Source organism: Capra hircus, chromosome 25 (assembly GCF_001704415.2).
Source record: "Capra hircus breed San Clemente chromosome 25, ASM170441v1, whole genome shotgun sequence".
Lineage (NCBI taxonomy): Eukaryota > Metazoa > Chordata > Mammalia > Artiodactyla > Bovidae > Capra > Capra hircus.
The window spans coordinates 26,710,820-26,717,954 of record NC_030832.1 but is presented as its reverse complement, the minus strand read 5'-3'; positions in this window follow the sequence as shown (position 1 = coordinate 26,717,954).

Below are 7,135 nucleotides of genomic sequence, written 5' to 3'. Positions count from 1 at the left end.
GTAGCCCTCACTAACCACAATTGGAGAAAAACCCGCACAGCAATAAAGACCCAGGGCAGCCAGAAAAATAAGTAAACAAAATTATTTTTTAGAAAAGAAGAGCCCCTCAGAACTTTATAGGCCATATCCTACTCTTTATCCATAACAGTTAACACCAACTGACATAAATTTCATAAATTTATTTCTTTACTCTGTCTGCCCCCTCTAGAATGTTAATCATCCAGAGAAAAATACCTTTGTCCTTTCTATCCACTGCCGTTTTGCTGTAACAAGGTAGGTAATCAATAAATATTTACTGATGGATTAAACAGATGAGTAGATTTCACTGAGGCACAAAACAAAGATCAGAACAAGTCTAAAGGGCAGGGGAAGGCGGAATGGGTAGAGAATCTGAAGAGACAATCCACAGAAAAGGAGAACACAAGTGATTTGTAAATGACTGGCAAGATGTTCAGCTTCACTCATAACAAAGGAAATGCAAATTAAAATTTCAATGAGTCACCATCTTTCACCTATCAGATTAACAAAGGTCAAAAAACTTGTTACTTCTCCATGTTAGCAAGGGTGTGGAATAACAGGTCCTCTCATACACTGTTGGTGAGATGAAAGTTCGTCAGAAGTATGTGGGGGGAGATTTAGCAGCATCTAAATACTCTTTTGAACTGTAGTGTTGGAGAAGACTCTTGAGAGTCCCTTGGACTGCAAGGAGATCCAACCAGTCCATTCTGAAGGAGATCAGCCCTGGGATTTCTTTGGAAGGAATGATGCTAAAGCTGAAACTCCAGTACTTTGGCCACCTCATGCGAAGAGTTGACTCATTGGAAAAGACTCTGATGCTGGGAGAGATTGGGGGCGGGAGGAGAAGGGGACAACAGAAGATGAGATGGCTGGATGGCATCACTGACTCGATGGACGTGAGTCTGAGTGAACTCCGGGAGTTGGTGATGGACAGGGAGGCTTGGCGTGCTGTGATTCATGGGGTCGCAAAGAGTCGGACACGACTGAGCAACTGAACTGAACTGAACTGAAATACTCTTTGATGTGGCAATTCCTTGTCTAGAAATTGATCCTGCAGATTTATTTGGTCAAGGATACAAAGATGTGAACATTCACTGCAGCACTCCTTGTTCTAGTAAAAGATGAGAAAGAGCATAAATGTCCATTGATGGAGACTGGTTAAGTGTATGAATACATGAGACTGGTTAAGTAAAGCTATATATGGTGTAGCTTTACAGTGGAATACTGTATAGAGGCTAAAATGGAGATGGATCTCTATGTGCTGAAATGGAATAACCCACATGAGATTACTACATGAAAACAGTAGTATGCTGAACAGTGTGTACTGTAAGTAAATATTTGTTTTAAAGAAGGGGGGAAAAAGGAATTGTCATGCAGAAACAAACAAGAAATCAACATGATGTCTCTGGGAAGGGGAAATGGACCTGGGGAGGAGTGATCAGGGGAAGGAAGACGACTTTGTATTCTACCTTTTTAATTAAGCTACCAACTTTTAATATTAATTACCCTAGGCATTGTTTTCAACTTTTAGAAGTGGATAGTATAGAGAAGGCAATGGGACCCCACTCCAGTACTCTTGCCTGGAAAATACCATGGATGGAGGAGCCTGGTGGGCTGCCGTCCATGGGGTCGCACAGAGTCGGACACGACTGAAGCGACTTAGCAGCAGCAGCAGCAGTATTTACACACACTTGAAACAAAAATCCAAAGATACTAAAAGATAAGAAGTAAGTCTGCTAAACTGCCACCCCCTCTCCCCACTCCCCACCACAAAACAAAAAACACAGTGATGAAAACGCATGAAAGAGACTCAAGAGCCAAAGGAGAACTGGAGAGTAATAATTACAGTAGTACTGAAGTTTAACCTAAAATATTAAATATCCATGAATCCATCATAATGTAATATACATAAATGATTGAATAAATAAGTTCTTCCCCTACAGAAGGATTCCAAATAATTTCTGTAGATATTTTGCCCTCAAAGAAGCTGAACATAATTTTTTAACTCCTGTAGTATGGGCTGTGCCAGTAACTTCCTTCTTAAGAGTAGAATATGGAAAGAAGGAGGAAAAGTGAAATCTGATAAGCGCTACCTCATTCGGGTGATTAAGGTTACCCATCAACAATGATAAATAATGTTGGGACTTCCCTGGGGGGTCCAGTAGTTAGGACTCTGCAGGAGGCACAAGTTGGATCCCTGCTTGGGAAACTTAGATCCCACATGCTGAGAGGTGTGGCCAATAAATAAATAAATGCAACCTGAAAAAAACTGTAAATCTTAAAAAAAAAAAAAAAAGTGATATCATCCTGAAGGCAGGTACCCTTGATATGATGAGATGAAAATGGCACTTTGCCTCCTCCCCAAACCCATAACTTTTAGTCTAATATATAAATCTCAGTTAAGGGACATTTTATAAAACCCCTGACCAATACTTCTCAAAGTTGTCAAGATCATCGAAAACAAGGACACCTAGAAAACTCACATTCCAAAGGAGCCTAAGGAGACCTAATGATTCTGGGACAGATGAAGGACATTAGGTAAAAACTAAAGAAATCTAAATTAAGTATGGACTTAATAATGTATCGATATTGATTCATGAACCATAACAAATGTAAGATGTTAATAGAGGAGAGTGAATAGGGAGGGCCATATAGGACCCCTCTACATGATCTTGGCAATTTTTCGGTTAAAATAAAACTGTTCTAATAATAAAGTTTCTTTTTTAACCTCCCCAAATAAGTATGTCTCCTTCCTTTTCCCAACTCTGTAAATCATATAACTTCTCTCAACTTCAATTTACTCATCTTGAAATAGGGAAATTATTTTGAATCTTTCCAACTATTATACAATCAAGAACAACAGTCTTGGGGACTTCCCTGGTGGTCCAATGGCTAAGACTCATCACTCTAAAATGCATGGGGCCCAGGTTCAATTCCTGGTCAGGGAACTAGATCTCCCGTATGGCAACTAAGGCCCAGTACGAACAAACGAACGTGAAGTTGCTCAGTCATGTCCGATTCTTTGAGACTCCATGGACACCAGGCTCCTCTGTCCGTGGGATTTTCTAGGCAAGAGTACTAGAGTGGGTTTCCATTTCCTTCCCAATACAGCAAGATAAATAAATACTTAACAAAAAAGAACAACAACACTCTCATTTAGTAGTGGTGTTCACTGTGTACTAAATACTATGCTGGGCACCCTTTACGTGAATTCTCCCCGTGTAACCATCACAATGAAACTGTGGGCTGAGACTGTCATTTTTCTTATTTGTTCTTCATGGAAAGAGGCTGCAACTAGACCAAAGTCACAGAGCTTTGGTTGGTGGAAGCCAGATTCAAACCCTAATGTGTCTGATGTAAAAGGCTCTGAGCTTGTGTTCTTCACTGGCTCAGACCCCTCCTTCACTCTTTTATGCCTGTCAATAGATGCTGCCCATCCCAAAGCCTATTTTGAAAGACGTACCTTTCCAGAAAAACTGCTTATAAGTAAGCATTCTCCTTCGTCGATCTCTAAAAGTCTCTTTCTTACAGTTTCTTCATTTTTACTGGAGTAGAGTATGTTTGTTTACACTGTTGTGTTAGTTTTTGCTGTACAGCAAAGTGAATCAGGTATATACATATAACCACTCTTTTTTAGATTCTTTTCCCAGTTCCCTGTGCTATACGGTAGGTCTTTATTAGTTATCTGTTTTATATATGGTAATATGTATGTATATCCATCCCAATTTCCCAATTTATCCCTCGCCCTCCTTACCCTCAGTAACCATAAGTTTGTTTTCTACATCTGTAACTCTATTTCTGTTTTGCGGATAAGTTCGTTTGTACCCTTATAGTCTCCTTGAATAAACAATATATGATATTTGTCTTTCTCTGCCTGATTTACTTCACTCAGTATAATAATCTCTGGTCCATCTGTGTTGCTGCAAATGGCATTATTTCACTCTTTTCATGGCAGAGTCATATTCTATTGTCTATGTGCACCACATCTTCCTCATCCATTCCTCTGCTGATGGACATTTAGGTTGCTTCCGTGTCCTGGCTATTGTAAACAGTTCTCCAATGAACACGGAGATGCATGGATCTTTTTGAATTGTAGTTTTCTCCAGATATATGCCCAGGAATGGGATTGCTGGATCATATGGTGGCTCTATTTTTAGTGTTTTAAGGAACTTCCATATTGCTCTCCATAGTGGCTGTACCAATTTACGTTTCTACCAACTATGTGTAGGAGGGTCCCCCTTTCTCCACATTGTCTCCAGAATTGTGTGTGTGTGTGTGTGTGTATTAATGGAAAGGAAAAGTTTTTTTATTCAGGAAGCCAGCAACCCGGGGAGAACATGAACTCATGTCCAGAAGCCAACTCCAAAGATTCTGTTCAACCAAAATCTTTGGAAAGTTTCAAAAGGGAAGATCATTTGGGGAGGAGGTCAGAGTTTCTATTATTTTCCTCTGTGTGAAGATTTTCTTCTGACTGGTTAGTGGTGAGGTAACAGGGTGGTGTTTTAGGGATCTTGTGCTCAGCCTGAAGTTACCATCCTCCACCTGGTTGGGGGCCTCAGTTCCTACTGTTTTCTGGACTTACTGAGGATCAGGTTCTTTGTGTTTTGCGCAGCAAGAATTCAGTGAAAGACAAAGTGATAGACAAGAAATGGATTTATTTAGAGAGAAACACACTCTACAGACAGAATGTGAGCTATTTCAAAAGAGAGAGTGGCTGTTTGTAGATTTTTTAATGATGGCCATTCTGATTGGTGTGAGGTGATACCTCATTGCAGTTTTGGTCTGCATTTCTCTAATAATTACTAATGTTGAACATCTTTTCATGTGCTTTCTAGCCATCTGTATGTCTTCTTTGGAGAAATGTCTCTTTAGGTCATTTGTCCTGTTTGTTTGTTTTTTTTTTGATTGGGTTGTTTGTTTTTTCAATTGAGCTGCATGATTGGTTTGTATATTTTGGAAATTAGTCCCTTGTTGGTTGCTTTGTTTGAAAATATTTTCTCCCATTCTGAGGGTCTTCTTTTCGTTGTTTTGGTTATGGTCTCCTTTGTTATGCAAATGTTTTTAAGTTCTTTCTTATGGTTCCTGATCAGAAAGCCATCACCAGCAGTCCTTCTGCAAGTAACCTGTTCCAGGCACAGAACTTGGTGCTTATTAACATGGAGAATTCATAGAGTAATGTTAAAAAAAACCCACTAAGACTCCAGTTTCATGTATTGTTGGTGGAAATGTAAAATAGTTCAGCCACTTTGGAAACTAGTTTGGCAGTTCCCCAAAATATTAAACATAAAACCACAGTATGATCCAGCAATTCCATGCAAATTATATACATAGGACTTCCCTGGTGGTCCAGGGGCTAAGAACCCACCTGCCAGTGCAGGGGACACAGGTTTGACTTCTGGTCTGGGAAGATCCCTCACACCTCGAAGCAACCAAGCCCAGCAACCAAGCCCGTGCACCATAACTACTGAGCTTGAGTACCTACAGCCCATGCTCTGCAACAAGAGAAGCTACTGCAGTGAGAAGCCCATGCAATACAACTAGAGAGTAGCCTCTGCTCATCACAGCTAGAGAAAGTCCATGCAAAGCAGCGAAAACTCCAGCATATATAGCCAAAAAATCCCCCCCAAAAAAGGATATACCTAAGAAAATTGAAAGGGCTTCCCTGGTGGCTCAGTGGTAAAGCCTTCACCTGCAATCCTTGGGTGGGGAAGATCCCCTGGAGGAGGACACGGCAACCCACTCCAGTATTCTTTCCTGGAGAATCGCATGGACAGAGGACCCTGGCGGGCTGCAGTCCATAGGGTTGCAGAGTCGGAATGACTGAAGCAACTGAACTCAGCTCAAGAAAATTGAAAACAGTCATTCATACAAAAACATGTACACAGATATTCACAGCAGGATTATTCATAATAGTATAAATAAACAACTCAAATATCCATCAGCTGAAGAACGGATAACACAATGCGGCATTTTCATACAACAGAGAATATTACTTGGCAATAAAAAGGAATGAAGTACCAACACATGCTGGAACATGAACGAACCTTGAGACCACAATACTAAGTGAAAGAAGCCAGTCATAAAAGACAAGGTGACTTGTATGGTATGTGAACTATATATTAGTAAATTTGTTTTTCCCCTTCATGGATCACAGCCTTGTCACGGCAAAGGGGCTTGCATAACTCAGTGAAGCTATGAGCCATGCCGCATAGGACTACCCAAGAAGGACAGGTCATAGTGAAGAATTCAGACAAAAGATGGTCCGTTGGAGGAGGAAATGACAACCCACTCTAGTATTCTTGCCTGGAGAACCACCTGGACAGTATGAAAAGGCAAAAAGATATGACTCCGAAAGAGGAGCCCCCAGGTCCGAAGGTGTACGATATGCTGCTGGGAAGAGTGGAGGACGGTTACAAATGGCTCCACAAAGAACGAAGTGGCTGGGCCTAAGTGGAAATGATGCTCAACTATGGATGTGTCTGGTGATGAAGGTAAAATCTGATGCTGTAAAGAACAATATTGCAGAGGAACATGGAGTGTTAGGTCCATGAATCACAGTAAATTGGACATGTCAACCAGGAGATGGCAAGATGAAACATCAACATCTTAGGAACTGATGAACTATGCAAAAAAGGTCTTAATGACCCAGATAACCACGACGGTGTGCTCACTCACCTAGAGCCAGACATCTTAGAGTGTGAAGTCAAGTGTGCCTTAGGAAGCATTACGATGAACAAAGCTAGTGGAGGTGATGGAATTCCATCTGAGCTATTTCAAATCCTAGAAGACGATACTGTTAAAGTGCTGCACTCAACATGTCAGGAAATTTGGAAAATTTGTCAGCAGTGGCCACAGGACTGGAAAAGGTCAGTTTTCATTCCAATCTCAAAAAAGAACAATGCCAAAGAATGTTCAAACTACCATATAACAGTGCTCATTTCATATGTTAGCAAGGTTATGTTCAAATCCTTCAAGGTAGGCTTCAGTGGTGCATGAACTGAGAACTTCCAGATGTACAAGATGGGTTTAGAAAAAGCAGAGGAACCAGAGATCAAATTGCCAACATTCTTTGGATCATAGAGAAAACAAGGGAATTCCAGAAAAACATTTACTTCTG